The following is a 19,597-nucleotide window of genomic DNA, read 5'->3' on the forward strand; positions in this document are numbered from 1 at the left end:
CCTTGGTACCCAAGATTATATCTTTGGTTCATTACTATTCAACATTTTCTTAAACTATTTAGAAGCTGAAGTGATGAAATTTGCAGACAACACCAATCTATTCATAATAGTCAATACTTTAGAAGATAGTTCAAGAAAATCTTGACAGGCTTGAACACCTGTCCCTATCCATCAAAATGTGATATGCAGTGAGAAAAGTAACGTCCTACATGTAGTTCACAAAAACCAAATGAACAGATACAGAATAGGTGGTAGCTGGTGGAATACTAGGAACTATGAGAGCAGTCTATGTGTCCTGTATGACCACCAATTAAGTATGGGCCCGCAGTGTGCTGCAGCTGCAAAAAAAAAAAAGCTAATGCATAAACAGAGGAATAGATTAAATATCTTGTAAAGTGATAGTACCTCTTTCTACTGCAGTGATGAAAGCACATTTGGAATACTGCATCCTGTCATGCCCCTGTCGGAATCTGATTTGGAGGGAGAAGATGAACAGTTGACAGGGAGTGTGTGTGAGTGTGGCTCCGTTGACTGGGGAAGAAACTGGGGAAGAGCACAGTCCAGCTGGGCAAAGAAGGGGAGAGATAGAGCAAGGGAGAGGGAATTCAGAGGAAGACCCAGGCCCACTCCCTCTTCATCCTAGGGCATGCAGGGAGGAACGGAGAAGGGAGCAATGTGAGTTGCGCAGCTTAAGGGGGAGGAAAGGGCTCTGATTCCCTTCATTAACTGCAGCTGGGAACACAGTGTTTAAAAAGGGAAACTGCACACAGCAAGTTGTTGGGAGCAAATCATGAATTTATCTGGTATCATCATGGCTTATTTGTGTTCCTGGCATCTTCCCAACTGTGTGAATGTTGCCATGCTTTCAAGTCTGAAAGTCTTTCTTCTGCCCTGTCAAGTTAATTACTGCAACTTTGTTTGTTTGGATTTTTAGTTACAGCCTGTATGTTCCTTGTTTTGGACTGAATTTTCTATAGTTAAAGGCTGTTCCAGGGAGAGTTTTTCTCCAGCTGAAGGTAACCTGGACATTGGGGGCAAAGTTGGAAATAATAAAGGGACTCTTCTTGCTTATTTGACTGTGTCGCCTTTGTGCCACACCCCGGGTCATCACACATCCAATCTTGGGCACCTCAATACAAAAAAAAAAAATCTGTTAAGGCCCTAGAAAAAGTGCAGAGAAGAACAACAAAGATGATGATTGGTTTGTAAGCTAAACCATATGATAAAAGTTTGAGGCAGTGGTGGAATAGGCAGTGGTGGGATTCAGCTGGTTTGCACTGAATAACACAACTGCCCCCGGCTATCAAAGTGGATCCTGGCACATGGTCTAATGTTTGAGCATAAGATTGGACTACAAGACTACCCATGTCCCTTCCAATCTTAGTATTCTATTTTCTAAAAATCTTGTGTTTATTTACACAGTGGTTAGTTTGTAGAATGTATTTTATTAATACATATTCCCCTTTCGGTGTAATTTTAAATTTTTTGATGAGTAATGAACAAATGAAATTACAGAAGCTGGCATCCCAATTGGGACTGCGGCAAGAGGCAGTAATTCAAAGAGTTAAAGATACACACACACACACACACACACACACACATACATACACACACACACACATACACACATGACTTTGGACTACACACATACACACATGACTTTGGACTAGGCACCTGCAATGCAGCTTAGTTAGTATGATCATTGAACATTTATATTTAGGTTTTGTGGCATCTATTCCTAGATATTTAGGGAACCATCAAATCATTACAGGTTAAGAGTAAATATATGAAACTCTGCTTCATTGAATTGTGACTCAAATAAAAATATTACATACTTTTAAAGTACATACAATTTATTTTATTATTTAATTTATAGCCTACTTTTCTATTTATTTGAACAATCAAGTTGGCTTCTGACAATCAGAAGAAAGTCAAATAAATATTTATATTAACAAGAAAAAATAAATAAAGACAACTAACCTCTCAATTATTGTGAGAATGGAAGCCAAACAGATCTTCTTAGAAAGCACATTTTATAGCCTGAGAGCAAGACCAGAGAATCTGAGATCCTGGCAACAGAGACAGGCTTCTGCTGTTCTAAGCAACTGAGCATATTCATGGCTGGTAATTGGTTTCACAGATATTCAGTTCTTAAGCCATTTAGAACTTTAAAAATCAAAGTGTGCTTGATAGGCAATTAGACAAACCGTATGTACAAATGTCAAGTAGTAAGATGGTAACTGGGATTTTGATAATTATTACTCACAGTTGCAACTCTGGTCATGCTAGGACTGGAAATAAATAAAATAGAATTTAACACAGTCATAATTATGCAGACATATTTGTTGCCAAAGACACCTCCTTATACTCCAACAGCAGTGTGTGTAAGAACTATTTGCAATCTGTAAACTGCTTAGTTTCATACTTCAGGGTTTTGGTTGGCATTGTTGTTGGGGTTTCTTTGGGGGGGGGGCGGCTTAGTAAGATCTACTTGGTTTTCAATTTGGTTTTTTTTCCCTCATTCAGCAACTTATCAATAATAGTCAGTGTTTTTCTAACTACTGAAAGAACACATCTAACTTCCTATTGCAAAGTACAGGTGAAACTCGAAAAATTAGAATATTGTGCAAAAGTTCATTTTTTCAGTAATGCAACTTAAAAGGTGAAACTAATATATGAGATAGACTCATTCCATGCAAAGCAAGATAGTTCAAGCCATGCGGTGTCATAATTGAGATGATTATGGCTTACAGTTCATAAAAACCCCAAATCCACAATCTCAGAAAATAAGAATATTGTGAAAAGGTTCAATATTCTAGGTTCAAAGTGTCCCATTCTAATCAGCTAATTAAGCCATAACACCTGCAAAGGGTTCCTGGGTCTTTAAATGGTCTCTCAGTCTGGTTCAATAGGAATCACAATCATGGGAAAGACTGCTGACCTGACAGTTGTGCAGAAAACCATCATTGACATCCTCCATAAGGAGGGAAAGTCTCAAAAGGTAATTGCAAAAGAAGTTGGATGTTCCCAAAGTGCTGTATCAAAGCACATTAATAGAAAGTTATGTGGGAGGGAAAAGTGTGGAAGAAAAAGGTGCACAAGCATCAGGGATGACCGCAACCTGGAGAGGATTGTCAGGAAAAGGCCATTCAAAAGTGTTGGGGACTTTCACAAGGAATGCACTGAGGCTGGAGTCAGTGCATCAAGAGCCACCACACACAGATGGATCCTGGACATGGGCTTCAAATGTCATATTCCTCTTGTCAAGCCGCTCCTGAACAACAATGTCAGAAGCGTCTTACCTGGACTAAAGAAAAACAGAACTGGTCTGTTGCTCAGTGGTCCAAAGTCCTCTTTTCTGAAGAGAGCAACTTTTGCATCTCATTTGGAAACCAAGGACCCAAAGTCTGGAGGAAGAATGGAGAGGCACACACTGCAAGATGCTTGAAGTCTAGTGTGAAGTTTCCACAGTCTGTGTTGATTTGGGGAGCCATGTCATCTGATAACAGGCAACAGAGAGAAAGCAGAACTGCTTAACTCATTCTTTGCATCAGTCTTCACGCAAAAAGAAACTATAGCTCAACCTACCAAAAACATAACTGTAAAAGACAGACCAGAAATAAAAGTTAAAATAAGCAAAAAAAAAATAGTAAGAGAACACCTGTCTGATCTTGATGAAAACAAATCACTGGGGCCTTATGGATTACATCCCAGAGTTTTAAAGGAGCTGGCAGAAGTCATCTCAGAACCACTGCACCATACCTTTCAAAAATCCTGGAGCACCAGGGAACTACCAGAGGACTGGAAAAGAGCTGATGTGGTTCCCATCTTCAAAAAAGGGGGAAAAAAACAGACCCAGGAAACTATAGACCAATCAGCCTAACATCAATACCCGGGAAGATACTGGAAAAGATAATAAAAAGACAGATCTACTAACATCTAGAAACAAGTAAAGTAATAACTAGCAGTCAGGATGGGTTTGTTAAAAACAGATCATGCCAAACCAATCTTATTTCATTCTTCAACACAATGACTAAATTAGTAGACCGACAAATACTGTGGACACAATATATTTAGATTTCAGCAAAGAATTCGACAAAGAAGACCACAACCTACTTCTTAGTAAGCTAGAAAAAGGTGGAATAGATAGCACCACCACGAGATGGACTCTCAACTGGCTGGCAAACCATTCTCAACAAGTAGTCCTTAATGGGTCTAAGTCTACATGGAGGGAAGTAAGCAGTGGGGTGCCACAAGGTTCTGTCTTAGGCCCAATACTCTTCAATATCTTCATTAACAACTTAGATGAGGGAATAGAAGGGGAACTTACCAAATTTGCAGATGATACTAAGCTGGCAGGAATAGCTAACACCCAAGAAGATTAGGCTAAAGATCCAGATGGATCTTGACAGACTAAAACACTGGGCCATATCTAACAAAATGAAATTCAATGTAGAGAAAAGTAAAGTCCTACACTTAGGCAAGAAAAACCAAAACTACACATACAGACTGGGTGAAACCAGGCTCAATAGCAGTAACTGTGAGAGGGATTTTGGAGTCTTAGTGGACAACCAGCTAAATATGAGCCAGGAGTGTTCAGCAGCCACCAAAGAAGCTAATGCAATCCTAAATTGTATTAACAGAGGGATACAATCAAGATCAAGGGAAGTACTAATACCACTCTATAAAGCCTTAGTAAGACCACACCTAGAGTACTGCATCCAGTTTTGGTCACCACATTATAAAAAAGATGTTGAGACTCTAGAAAAAGTACAGAGAAGAGCAACCAGGATGATTAGGGGACTGGAAGCTAAAACATACAACGAACGGTTGCAGGAACTGGGCTTGGCTAGTCTAGTAAAGAGAAGGACCAGGGGAGACTTGATAGCAGTCTTCCAATATTTGAGGGGCTGCCACAGGGAGGAAGGGGTCAAGCTATTTTCTAAAGCGCCTGTAGGCCAGACAAGGAATAATGAACAAGGAGAGATTTAAGCTGGAAATGAGAAACTTTCTGACAGTGAGAACAATCAACCAATGGAACAGCTTGCCCTCGGAAGTTGTGGGAGCACCATCACTTGAGACTTTCAAGAAGAGATTGTACTGCCATTTGTTAGAAATGGTGTAGAGTCTCCCGTTTAGGCAGGGGATTGGAGTAGACGACCTACAAGTTCCCTTCCAAATCTGATTATCTGTTATCTGCTGGTGTTGGTCCACTGTGCTTCATTAAGTCCAGAGTCAATGCAGATGTCTACCAGGAGTTTTTGGAGCACTTCATGCTTCCTTCCTCAGAGGAGCTTTATGAGGATGCTGACTTCATTTTCCAGCAGGACTTGGCACCTGCCCACACTGCCAAAAGCACCAAAAGCTGGTACAATGACTGTGGGATTACTGTGCTTGATTGGCCAGCATACTCACCTGACCTGAACCCCATAGAGATCTGTGGGGCATTGCCAAGAGGAGAGACATGAGACTGAACAATGCAGAATAGCTGAAGGCCGCTATTGAAGTATCCTGGTCTTCCATAACACCTCAGCAGTGCCACAGGTTGATAGCTCCCAGGCTACGCTGCATTGAGGCAGTAATTGCCAAGAGAAAGAGGAGAGACATGAGACTGAACAATGCAGAATAGCTGAAGGCCGCTATTGAAAATTCTTAATCACATTTTATTATTTATGTTACACTAAATATTACTGGTGATTTACATATATTACCTGGAATTTAACAGTGATCTGCAGTTTTTAAAACCCTAACATTCAGTTATTCAAAATGAATCAATTAAATTTTAACCTAAATTAGTGATGCTTTGAAATTCCCCACTTATTCACATTGTGCTTTTTTCTTTTTCCCCTGATGTGTCTTCTCCCCCTTTCTCCTTTTCTTCTTCTTAAAAATACTTAATAATATTACAATAAAGAAAGGAGGGGAAAAGATTAGGCCATGGTTTGTGGTACTGGTTGCTTCCTTGGAGTTAGATGTTAAGTAGTAATCAAGCTGGATGTCATCAGCATATCAGTCTTGTCACACTGCAAAGTTCCAAAGAACATCCCTCAATAGTTTTATGAACCTCATGAAGAATATAGGAGACAAAATAAAACTCTGTGGAACATTATTGGCCAATGACCTACAGGAGTTTTTGAACACTAACTCCCTATCATCACATTCTAAGCAGGTCTCATCAGGAAGAACCAGAATCAATGCAAAGCACCAGCCACACCACAGAGCCCAGAAAAAATACCAGAGCCAATGCTGCTGAGCACACCTATTTTCCGAAGTAGGAGATCTACCAATGTGAACAAAGCAGTATCAGTACCATATTATTATTATTATTATTATTATTATTATTATTATTATTATTATTATTATTATTATTATTATTATTATTGCAATATTTATTCCAGCACTAAGCACGACTAATTCAAACTTCAAATTCCCAAGAAGTATTTGCAAAATGGGCAAAAAGATCTTTTTGACAAATAAACTATCCATATATGTTGGACTAGAGTAATGGGATCCAATATGTCTTGAATTAAATTGCCTCCTAATCTCAGAGGGCCTCAACAAAACAGAACCATGCCATCAAAAACTTTACACCAAATTTAATGGCAAAGGCCCAGACTCCAAAGATCTCCTGGTCCATAATTCCCCCACAGAAAGTTCTCCTTTTTCATAACCAGTGTCAACACATATTTGAGTACAGAATCTTGAAAATGCACATGTATGGTTTATTTTCCTGCTGTTGATCACATTATATATTTTTCTTTCTCCTCTTGTGCATAATAGCATTTGGACCATTATAGCGCTTCCATTTTATTTATAACCACACTTTTCCATCTGAACTAAATCATTCAAATAGTCCTTCTCATTTAGCTATCATTATTCTGACAAGGAGTATGGGTTCCCTCCATACCAAATTTCAAATTCCTTTTTGACTGCCTACCGCATGTATGGCACCAGCACACTCTGTACAGCCCTGGTTTCTGGTCTGTTTGCTTTTTCTGCTAACATGCTTTTTCTCAATACAACCAAGTAAATTAGAAAAAAAGCAATGTCATTGCAAAAAAATATAATTATCTTTAATCATGTTGCAACAGTTAGGCTATTATTAGCTTCTACTGGAATTAGCAAAGGCTTCGGCACAAGGTTCCATTGGGATTGGCACTTTTCTTATCCATCCTTAAAATTACTCCTCATTAATTTTGAACAGTCATTCAAATAGACAGGTACAATACTCTTCATGGGAAGAAGTTATAGGGTTTTTTTTTTTAGATTATTTGAAGAAATTGAAAAAAAAGAGAGAGACAGGTGGGAGGGAAAGTTTAAGTTGAAAAATTGAACACCAATTGTTACACATATCCCAGATGTTGAAAACTCTACACTTAACATGTTTAGCAGACAAAGACCACAACAGGTGAACTTTGCCAAAAATAAGGATGGAGCTAAGACTTTCTGAGGGGAGAGTTCTTTTCCATATTTGGGAAGACAATTGGAGCTTGCATTTATTGTTAAATTATGTAAAGAGTTTGGGTGTACTAAACTTCTCAAAAATTAGTGGAACCAGTTTTAGCAATTGTGATCTGAGGAACTTCTATGACTTGGTAGAGAGAAGGGTTCTGGATACTTTCCAGGCTGACCATCACTGAATTTTGAATATGGCTTTCCAGTTTAGGTTTATTCTTGGATCAAGCCTGAAATTAAAGGTGGTGTATTTGCTTAACCAAAAGTAATTCACTGATAGAGCTCATTCAAGATGCCTTCAGATTTAGCTTACTTTAAGAGATTGATTCTGTTTTGCACTTTTATCTTTTCTAGCACTCTATATTCCATCTGCTTGCTTATGTGGGAACAACAGGTGAAGTTTCCCTTTCCAGTTTCCCAGTAGAGAATTGAAGGAAAGAAGATATTTTGCTCACTCACAGTTATTTTTAAGGTTCTTCCTTAACTCTACTTCCACTATGGGGGAAAAACAAAATAGAACAACTTGCAAAAGCAAAGAAATCCTGCTCTGGAATCAAGTCCATTCTTCTTCTCATACTGTTCCTTGAGATTGGCATGGCATCATTAGGAAAAACACATTCCTCAACAGGCCAGTATTTGTTTTTTATGCAAAGAATGTTTTCTATTGAATTCATACTAGATGTTATTGGGCATTTCATAAAACCAAACAGATTTTTAAACTGTAATCCGCAATTTATATTAATTATATCAATTTATGTATTATCTAAAGATTTTATTTATTTTTTATTTGTCAATTGCTTACAAGATAATAGATATAAGTAAAAACATAGTTATGAATACATGGATACATATAAGAAAAATAAAAAATATAAAAGAAACAATAAGACAGGGACGGTAGGCACGTTGGTGAATGATAAATCACAAGCAGGTTATAGACTATTCCTATTGGAAAATAGAAAATATTTTAAAAGATCTATATGAGCTGCCATATCAGTAAAGATTGTACTTACTACCTATTTTCTAAGAACTATACATGGCATGATCAGAAATGTTAATTTTTAGCTAAGGTGAAGAAATGTAGCCAACGTTGAACTACATCTGGATAATATCATTAAACTGTTTAAGATGCCATTATGTGTGCTCTGAGCTTTATCTCTTTGCTATAGTTATAGATTTCACTGGCTAATTTCTAGAATTTAATATAATCTTATCCCATCTTATTCAGAAGCCAAATGAAATGACACCAAGGGACATATCTTTAAGCAGGGAATCTCTGTATACTGATGCCATCTATTTCCTCCAAAATAATTCCAAAATAGTTCCTTCAAAATATTGAGATTCCCAATATATTCCCATTTACTGAGCCACTGGGAGAAAATATTTAACACAGAATGCAATAAAAAGATGGAAGTGGATTTTGTCCCCCAGGCCTTTCTAGGTCTTAAAAAAAAAAAATCTGTGTTCATCTTCTGCTGATAGAAATCCTGGGTTGGGAAATGGATGCAAGTTATATTTCATTCTCTATGTTTAAATTTGCAGATTAAAAAACAAAACTGTTATGTGGAGATGAGGAAACCTGTGAGGCATTGAACTTGCTAACCGATACTTTAATAGCATTGACCAAAAAAAGTCTGGCTAATCCATGTTCTGCTATGTTGGTTGATAATTTTGAGGATTGAAGTCCAAAAAGTCAAAAAGTCATCAGTCTGGAGGACATTGGACTACAATCCTGAGCCATTCATGCTCTGAAATCTACTTGTGGTTGAAGTCTGCACATGGGCTCTTGTGGCATGTTAATTAACTAGGGGTTTTATTTTTTATTTTTTTATTTATATCTACCTTTATTAGTTTTACAAATAAGTCAAAGCAGCAAATGTTTCCAATACACCTTCCTCCTCCTATATTTACCACAACAACAACTCTGAGAGGTGAGTTGGACTGAGAGTGAGTGATGACCCAAAGACATCCAGCCGACTTTCATGGCTATGGTAGAATTTGAACACACAATCTCCCACTTTCTAGCCTGCTGTCTTAACCACTAGGCCAAGCTGGTTCTTTTTCTTAAGTTTTAAGTTAGGTTTTCCTTAAGTTTCTTTACCTATTGAACAGGACACCTTAGAAATTAACATAAAATTAACCTCTTGTGTTTCTATTTAAAAAGTAAAGTATTCATGTGTCCTTGCACTTTCTATCAAAATGAAAATGTTACCCACAAATATATGTGGATGTGAGTACATACAGAGATGCCAGAAGTAACTTTCAAATGCTAGCATTGAAAGGGCATCGGATGATATATCTTGGCCCATCTCTTTGCTTTCAGTTCAACTCACAACAACCTCCTCTTTCATACAACATAACATAAAACAAGTCAACCTAATTTCCTCTATCATCTGTAGGAGGGAGTGCCAAATAGCTTTTACTCTTAAGTGCGCATCTGTTTGCCCGCTAAAATTACTTGACACGGGCATTCTCCAGACATAGATATCTGTGTAATGGAAATGCAGCCATGTAGGCCTGGAGGTGGAACTGCAAAGAGAGCTCTTGATCAACCTGAGCAGCCTCCTACTTTGTAACATGACCTTCTCTACAGAGAGTCCAGGAGGAAAAGGAGAAAAATAACATCTACCCAGTTCTAATATTGCAAAGTATTATGTGGCAGAAAATAGCAGGTTAGTCAATCTAGCCTAGCAGAAAATATCTCTCTGCATTCTAGTGTTGTGGCCAATTAAACTCGATCTTCTACCAGTTATTTCACTACAAAATGATCAAAGATTAGATTTTTCAGTTATGATTACTTCATGATTATTTAAAATGTAACACTCCTGGATAGAGCGCTTATGGGGTAGGCAATAAAAATACTTTGTGTACTTTTCCTCTACAGTTTCTCACCTGTGTTTTCCTCTGGCTAAGTCAACCGCAGAGGGAAGGCAGAAATGAGCCACTAACAAAATGGCTACGGGTTTTTCCTTGTCCTTTTTGGGGTTGCAATGAATTGAAAAGGCTGTCTTCTCAGACTGATTCTTTTTGAAAACCATTCATACAGCACTGGGCCTGTGTTTATTTTTCTCTCCAATAAAGGCCGCCGGATTTTAATTGTTGATCTACTATATTAAATTGTGTTTGTGCAGCTGTCAGCAGAAATGTACAAAACTCTGTTTGGATATTTGCTCAAAAATATTCAATGCCTCCCCTAAATGATCTTTTATTCGCACAATGAGCCTCTATCTGTTAATAGTCAGACCAAGAAATGTTCTTATTAACATGCATTTATCTATGCTGCTGTGTATTCTAAGGTTGAATTGTGTCCATTGGCAGAATTGGCTCCATGAAATGTAATGCAGTATTTGTTCTGTAGACTATTGAAGGCTTTTCCATCTTCAAAAGGAAGATTATGTTGTACTTAGTCCTACAATTAAGTTTTTATTAAGATGTTTGTTAGAGTTAAATGTCTCCCCTTCCTCCCTCTCTTCCTTAATTATTCCTCTTGAAAATCAGGTCATGAGAAAACAAGAGCATTTTCTAGAATAGGGATAGAACTATTAGATCACAAACCTAAGTTTATCTTCCTTGTCTTCAGGGCTCTGAGTAAGGCCCTTTTCTGTCAGGCACCCTCGGGGAGTGAGACTGACAGCAACTAAACTTAATAGATGGATAGATGGATGGGTGGATGGGATGGGATGGGATGGGATGGGATGGGATGGGATGGGATGGGATAGGATAGGATAGGATAGGATAGGATAGGATAGGATAATTGTGCCTCACATCCTCTTTTCCCCTTAAAGATATCTATTGAATACCATTCCTTTCAACAAGCTTCCAAAGAGTAAAACAAAGTTGATGTCATATTCCAATGACTCCTTTTGACATGTCCACCAGGAACCAGAAGAGACTTCTGTACATGTACAATGCACATGCCAAAGTGCCTTCTGGTATTTCCAGTGAGCTACTGGATGTGACAGATCTGAGATCAGCCTTGACAAAAACAGCACAACAGTTGTACTTTAAGAAGGTAAATAGCATTGACTCTAGTGCTGCATAAAACTAATTGATAAGATTATAGTAGACTGAGCCCTATATTTAAAGGTGGACTGTTTAACAGCATCCATGATTTCCTTACAAGTCAAGATTTTTTCCATTTATTCAAGCTTCAAAGAGTGCAGTTCAGTTCTATGTTGTATATTTTAAAGGAGGGATATTATATGACATAGAGAATGGGAGGATTTTTGTTCAGATCACTTCTGGTTGCAAACAGCCCTTGTCTTCTGCTTCTCTCCTCCAAGTTGTCAGACTCCATGAAATTGTAAGCATGGCCAAAAGAGAGGTAGGGTCATAAACATTATTCAGAGAATCACACTATCTGACAAGAAAACACAAGTCTGTGCCCTGCGTCATGTGAACACACAACACAGATTATGCTGCTGAGATATTTCTCCTACTCTCCTATGAAGGAAAGGTGAACAGCAGCACTCCTTTAGCAGATGTGTGCTTTATGAAACATTAGCACCATCTGCTGGCACACAAAATAGGTTGTCTTGTATAGCGACAATAAAAGGAAAAGAAATTAAGAGATAAGACTTCAATATTTTGTCAGGAAAGAATGAAAGAAAGAAAGAAATTCTCAGTCAGCTTGCTTTCAAGGTGAATCAGTCCTCCTGAACATTTTCGAAATTCTTGATTCTCTCCCAATTTAATCCAACACGTTTGGGGACATTTTTACTTTATATCATATCTAAAACTCAGAAAAATCCCTGGATCTGTGTGTTTTCCCTGAATACAATGAGCAATAAAGCCTCTGCTATGAGCATGATAAAATGCTGGTACTTTCTGTGTTGATGGCTTAAAAGTATGCCATCCAGGCAGCAATAGCAATAGAACTAATATACAGCTTCACAGTGCTTTACATTTCTCTCTAAGCAGTTTATGGAGTCAGCCTATTGTCCCCAACCATCTGTGTCCTCATTTTACCCACCTTGGAAGGATAGAAGGCTGAGTCAACCTTGAACCTGATGAGAATTGAATTGCTGAATTGCTGCAATCTAACCACTGTGCCACCACGTAAAGAGAAAATACAGGGAAAGGTTAGGTTTGTATTTTACATTTCTTGTTTAAAAACTCTAAACCAGTCAGAATGAAGACTCCTCAACGATGTTCCAGCAACGCTTCTGAACAATCTTGACAAACTGTTTTAATGGAGAAAACACATTTTTGTTGCAGCAGGTTACCGGTTGCCTAAATTTTGATCATGTGAGCCGCAGTTGGCATTGTGATTAGAGTGCAGTACTGCAGGCTACTTCTGCTGACTGCCGGCTGCTTGCAATTTGGCAGTTCGAATCTCACCAGGCTCAAGGTTGACTCCATCCTTCCGTGGGCAGAAAAATGAGGATCCAGATTATTGGGGGCAATAGGATGATTCTGTAAACCACTTAGAGGGGGCTATAAAGCACTGTGAAGTGGTGTATAAGTCTAAGTGCTATTGCTTTTGCTATGTGATCATGGGGACACTGCAACTGGAAAGCATGGGGATCACTTGTTAGTCAGGTTTTTAACACTGTTGTTAACAGCTGTTAAATGATCATAAGTCAAGGACCACCTGCACAGACAGAGTTAAAATATTAGGAAAGAAACGGGGAAAGATAAAAGAAATCTCTCTCTCTGTTTCTTGCAATGGGTCCTGGTGGACATCAGTCTCAACCCTCTGCTTATTACAGTTCTGCCAGCAATATTAAACTAACAGCCAACACAGAAAAATAAAATAAGCACAGTGCTGCAAAATCACTCCAAAGTAGGCTTTAAATATGTTTTAGGTCTCTTTGCAGTGTAAATAAAAGGTATCACAGGGGATGAGTATGAAATCTTATGCCTATTTAAAGCCAAGTGCTGACGTGTCCATCGATCCCAAAAGTTTTCAAAGTCTGCAGTCCAATTGTCCCTTATTATGTTGTAAGACTCTCTGAACCAAATGGGATGTATTTTTCATGAAGAACTATATGTGGAATTGTGGCATTAAAGAATCAGTTTCAGTTCTACTCTAGTTTTGATGACAGGAGGTTTACTGAAGTATGAATATGAGAAAAATTTAATCTTCTCTTAGCACCAGGAACAGAAATACCATTAAGAGGATTGAGATTTCCAATCTCTGGAGCTGACAAGAACAAGACATATTATAGAGCTGTCAACACCGGACCGCATCCCTTAAGGACCCCAACTGGCCTTTTCCTCAGATACATTTTTGCTGCACTTAAGGATAAACACTTCTAAAATTAATTTTGAAAAGCATGCGTTGTTTTCTGAAGCTTTCCATTTCTTTCGTCCAAAGACATCTTGTGATATTTTGATGATTGAGGCAGAATGCCAGATCTTGTCTCCTTTGTATATTTTCGAACAAGAATGATCTCTGGTTTCTGGCAGAAATCATCTTCCACCTCACCTGAGGGCAACCATGTCTAGGTGAGAAGACAAAAGCAGGTGATATTATCCACACTTCTGTATTCCACAGAAAAACAAAGACAAGGCCGCAGGAGAACTATGACTACTTTCCCCAAACATCTACAGAAAATGTCCCTGGAGAAGCTGCCTCACATTATCTCAGAGCAGAGCTGCCTTGTGATGTAATTTTATCTTTATTTTTTCCAATAAGTGTGGAATTGGAGCAATGAACTGAAACATATGACAAAATAAATGAGTACAGCACCTCATACACAAGTTGGAAACAGGCAACAGGATAATGAAGAATTCGTAATGTGTTTATTCCCAGACATGTGTAAAACATGCTATGTGGGAACAGTCCAGCTCTGGAACACCTCATTCATCCCAAGAATACAACCATCCTATGGGAAACTGGGATAAACTTTGGCATTAGACCCAATGCTTTGGAAATCAAAAGTTTAAATGAAAAGGTTTTCCAATGTTTTCTTGCAGCAAAATAGACCAGTATGGATGATATTATCAAACGGAAAGGGGTAGAATCATCACTATGGGATGTCTTTTTTTTTCTTTCCTTTCCTTTGCTGTACTTATATCTCAAATTGAGTTGGGATTTTTAAAAGATTTGGATAGTTTGAAAGAACCTCTGCCCTTAGACCTGAGTCTAATTCTTTAATCAAGAAAACAGGACAGTCTCCCTGTGACGTAAACCATCAAAAAAGTGATATCAAGTGTTTATTTTCCTTAAGCCAAGAACTTTAAATAATGAGTCATTAAAGTTGATTTCTGTATTATGTTAGATGATATAAGCTAAAGAGCCACTCTTTTTCTGGAAAATGAAGTCATAAAACAATGAAAACATAGAACACAGACCTTCATTTTATGAAACTACATACCAATGTTCATACAATGTTCTTTATTTCTGGTGAACTTAGGGAAAAAAATATTCTAAGCCATTTCCAAGCCAAAGAAATAGCTGTTCGTTTATTTTCTTTGGCCCAATTATACAATAAAATCATTTCAAGGCACAAAGTATCCATATCAAGAAGAAACTGAGACTTGCTCTTTAATTTTAGCATTTTAAGCAATTTGCAATTCACAGAGAGTTCATCTGCACATCATTCTTTCAAGGTAGAATCAAAAATTGATTTAATTACCTGAATTTTAAGCAACGAGGCATACAATCATCTCTGCTCAGCCATTCGGGGAATAAGGTAAGCACAGCATCCTACAGAAATATGATGTGAGTGAAATAGATCTCTAATTTTATTGAAAACATTTAAAATATATTTTGTCCAAACTTCCAGAGAGATATTTTGCTTAAGCAGCATCATTCAGTATAGCTTTCATTAGCAGTTTGGTGTTTGTTTTTTATATATGCCATTAAAGGTCGTTAGAGTATGCATATTCATGAGAAAGGCAAATCTTATGGATTGAATCATAGTTCTAACTAAATCTGAATATTTTCCCCATAAAGATTCTAGTCCTTTTGCTTGTTTGCGTGCTTATTAAAATTTCTACATCCCTCCCATTTGTTAGGCTCTAAACAGTGTACAATAATCAGAAAAGGCAATCAAAACATCAAAGTATTAACTATATAAACTCAAGAAAAACAATAGCAATATTACCCATAAGATCAAATCTTAGAGTTTCTCAAATGCTGTCAGACAGCCATGTTTTATATCTCTGGGAGAACCCAGCAGAGAACTGATAATTTAGACATTCCATAAAAGAGCGGCACCATTAAGAAGGCTCAGTTGCAAAATATACAAAGTATGTCATATCTGCTGGATTCTTCATTTTCAATAAATAAAGGAAGAGAAACTATTGCCTGGAAAAGTCCAATGGTGGCATTCAGATGTACTGTAGCACCTATGAGGTGGAGAGGTCAAAAAAATCAAGATAGCAAATGCAATTATGTGACTGATGCCCCACACCTTTTATAACAATAGCAGATTTATATGCTACTTCAGGGGTCTTCAAACTTGGCAAGTTTAAGACATGTGGACTTCAACTCCCAGAATTCTACTTCCAGTCATGGTAGCTCAGGAATTCTGGGAGTTGAAGTCCACAAGTCTTAAACTTGCCAAGTTTGAAGACCCTTGTGCTACTTCATAGTGCTTTACAGCCCTCTCTTAGCAATTTACAGAGCAATTTCCCCCAACAATCTGGCTCTTCATTTTACTGAACTCAGAAGGATGGAAGGCTGAGTCAACCTTGTGCCAGTCAGGATTGAACTCCTGGCAGTGAGCAGAGTCAATCTGCGTTCTAACTACTGCACCCACCACAGTCTATGTATCATGCAGGGACACGGCTTCCATCGTGCAGATACAGTTGCCATCTTGATTTTTTTAAGTTTTGTGCTTTTGTGCTCCTTCCTTTTTCCTTTCTCTCCCTCTCCTTCTCTGTTTTTACCATTTCTAGAGCTCTGATTGAGCAAAAACCAAGACCTATGTTTGACACGTATTCTTGTAAGAAACTCACCAAGTCAGTAATTTCCTTATTCCGATGGCTGGAATTCCTGGGCCTGTAATTTATCGGAAGGAGCTACTGCTACTCTCCTGGCACAGGTATGACATCTGTTATTAGAAGGAGACAGATTAATCTTAGAAAATCCCCAATTTCACAATGCCTGCCCCTATCCAAAGTTTGGCAAGCTTCATCCTCTCCCTAAAATGCAACCTTGTTGTGGAAAGATCCTCTAATTCTACCATGAATGGCAAAATAAGAAGTTGTCATTTGGCAATCTTGAAGAATCAAAATGAAGTAAACACTATTTGAACCCCTAGAAGGGGAAAGTTGTTCTGCAGACAAAACTTCTACTTTTAGTCATCTATGATCAGCTACTTTAATTACCTCTGAAGAAATACTATAAATAGCATATTTTATACAATTTGCTCAGACCTATTACAACTACAGTATATGTTTTGTTTATTACTAACATCCCTCTATCTGTTATGTTCTTTCCCTGTCCCAATTCTGCTTTTATACTATCAAAAGCTGTTATAATAATTGTGATATAATGGGTATGTGTAAATGATTGCTTTATTTATTTTACTGTTTTATTGGGTTGTTCTCAGAGCACTTTCCATGAGATGCAGGAATCATAATCAGAAATTGCAAAACTTTGGCTTTCTGCAGTGAAAGGCTGATTTGGTCCAGTGAAGAACCAGCACTTAGATTACCTGAATTACCAACACAGGCGCTGACTGGAATGTTGTGATCAGATTACATGCCAGATTCAAACTTTAAAACTGAAATGCAGAGCAATGGAAACTTCTTTTAACCAGCTGACTTATGGCACAAACTACAAATTCATGTGATCCCAAGGATGCAATCCAGAGGTAGGATTTTCTTCCCCAAAAATGCACACACAAATGATAATTACCCTTGGACTCTAGAAACAAACTGGACTTCCCCCCACACCCCCTAAAAGTTCCTTATTTGCTGTATAAATGAACCTGAACGAGTTTATTTCCAGAAACTGCTTACTCGGAAAATATGAATTGGCACCAATACTCATTTCAAACGAGACCTTTAGATTTACTGATCATTCTTATTGTCTACTAACAATTTGGTTGTCGAATGGGTTGGCCCAATATTTGGCTGGCTGAGGAATTATTGGAAAACCACCAAAGAAAACCACTCCTATTTCCAATTCTTCTCCAGTTCACTAGTAGAAAAGGGGTGATAATTATGCTTTCTCCATAATGTACTATAGATGGAAAGAGATATTCTGAGTTCCAGTTCCTGGTGATAGGTGCTTGACTTCCACTGTTTTTTCACATTCCTTCTTCTTACATAAGAATTTCATATGATTTAACTAGCAGATATATCTCGGTTCAAGTCCATACAGGTTGCATGTTTTGTTTTGTTTTTAATTTTGGCTTTTAATTGTTTTGAAAGGATCTTAGACCTTCTCATACTAGATAAGAAGTATCTAATCATTAAATTTAAGAGAAACTAGTCTGCTCTCAGTATTACTGTACTGAACCAATGAATGGTCATTGTGATGGCTGCTGTTTAACAAAACAAAGCAAGCCTTATAGATACAAAGAATGTTGTGGCTATAAATTCATTCATTCATTCATTCTATTCCTTCCTTTCCTTCCTCTTTCTTTCTTTTCTTTCTTTTTTTCTTTCTTTCTTTGAAAAAAGCTCAACAGATATACTTCCTGTTGTACAATTTTTAACTATCTATTTATATAATGATTTAACTGTTACATTATTTACATAATAATGATTATGTAACTTGCAGATGAGCTCCAGTTAAGATGCTGTAGATCAGGGCTGTCAAACTCCCGGCCCACAGGATGAATGCATCATGTGCTGGCCACACCCACCACCCGGTTTAATGAAGGGGGGAAAAGTCCCAATACTTTATGTGATACCACCATGATGACATGAGTTTGAGACCCCTGCTGTAGACCATCAGCAGGTCTAGATCGACAGCTTTGGATTTCACACCTCTAAAATAACAACCTCATAAATGAATGCTGATCAACCCGTGATCTTTCCGAAGAAGCATGAAATGCTGGGTCTATTATAAAGGAGAATGTGTGTCTCAGTGAATCTGTTTCAGTTCACATTCCTAAACACTAACCATCCCCACCTCACCACGGCACTGCTATGCCCTAGCAGTTCTTATAGTAGTGTCATCCTTGTGCCCATGACATTGTTGTGATTTCACTGATAACAATCAGTATTAAGAATCACAAATGTGAAATGGACAGCTATATAACCTTAATACATAAATAAATAATAAAGATATGTGCTGGTTAGTCAGCACTTAAACATTTTAGGCTTTTTAATCCATTACTCTAGAGCAGTGGTCGTGGGCTGTGATAAAATTTTGGTGGGCTGCAGAGAAATCTCAGCCCCAGAGCACCCCCACAAAGCAATTAATCCAGGCTGCTCAGCCCACATGGCCCGCAGGAACCCTCCCCACCCACTCACTCCTTACCCAGTAAACTTGTCTGCTAAGTTGCTATTTTTCCTTTTTCTGACCATCATTTGTTCTGCTGTGCCAAGACTTAGATTAGCTAGAAGCAGGAAATGGTTGGATTTTTTGCTTTCTATCTAAGCACAGCCAAACCTCCTTTAGGACTGAAGGTTTGTTTGCAAGCAAATTCAGTGCAGACTCACGGCAAGCAAATTTGAGAGACTGAGCTAGCTGATGGCAGCTAGATAGATCACTGAATGATTCTGTGAGCAACTCAATCTGTCTGCCTGTTTTACCTGATTTTGGGTAAAAGTCGCTTTTTTAAATAAAAAATTCAATATTTACATGCATGGTGTGTTGTGAGTTAATTTTGTGAGTTTGCTTGCTAGCGAATTTTATGTGACAAACTGAGCTAGCCAATGGCAGATAGATAGATCTCTAAATGAATCTGTGATTCTGTGAGCAACTCAATCTGCCTGCCTGCTTTGCCTGATTTTGGGTAAAAGTTGCTCTTTTTTATAAGAAAATCAATATTTATATAAATACTTATAATATTTACATTCAAGCCATGCCCAGCCAGTCACATGACCACCAAGCCACACCCACAAACTAGGCCTTGCCCACAGAACCAGTTAGTGGTTCCTGGGATCTAAAATTATGAGTTTGGTGATCTCTGAGGTCTACAAGGTTGGCGACCCCTGCTCTAGAGGATAACTGGTAATTACTGGGAATAGAAACAATGGATACAGTGGCATGGGCAGTTATATGCACTTGATC

The 19,597-nt window shown here is 38.0% G+C and overlaps 1 long non-coding RNA gene across 4 annotated transcripts in view; it reads right to left on the reverse strand.

Annotated features, from left to right (window-relative positions):
* LOC148126134 (uncharacterized) overlaps positions 1–19,597 on the reverse strand; it is a 119,064-nt gene that overhangs the window by 95,774 nt on the left and 3,693 nt on the right. For 2 of the 4 annotated variants that reach the window (XR_015742870.1, XR_015742868.1), the window contains 3 exons: positions 16,363–16,457; positions 15,036–15,106; positions 13,488–13,898 (listed from right to left, as the gene is read on the reverse strand). This is a non-coding gene — a long non-coding RNA (uncharacterized LOC148126134). Of the gene's footprint in view, positions 1–13,487; positions 13,899–15,035; positions 15,107–16,362; positions 16,458–18,841; positions 18,972–19,597 lie in introns of those variants that run through there. The other 2 variants (XR_015742871.1, XR_015742869.1) reach the window with 2 other exon arrangements.

This window comes from Pseudonaja textilis, chromosome 3 (assembly GCF_049901715.1).
Source record: "Pseudonaja textilis isolate UNSWEBS1 chromosome 3, rPseTex1.2, whole genome shotgun sequence".
NCBI lineage: Eukaryota > Metazoa > Chordata > Lepidosauria > Squamata > Elapidae > Pseudonaja > Pseudonaja textilis.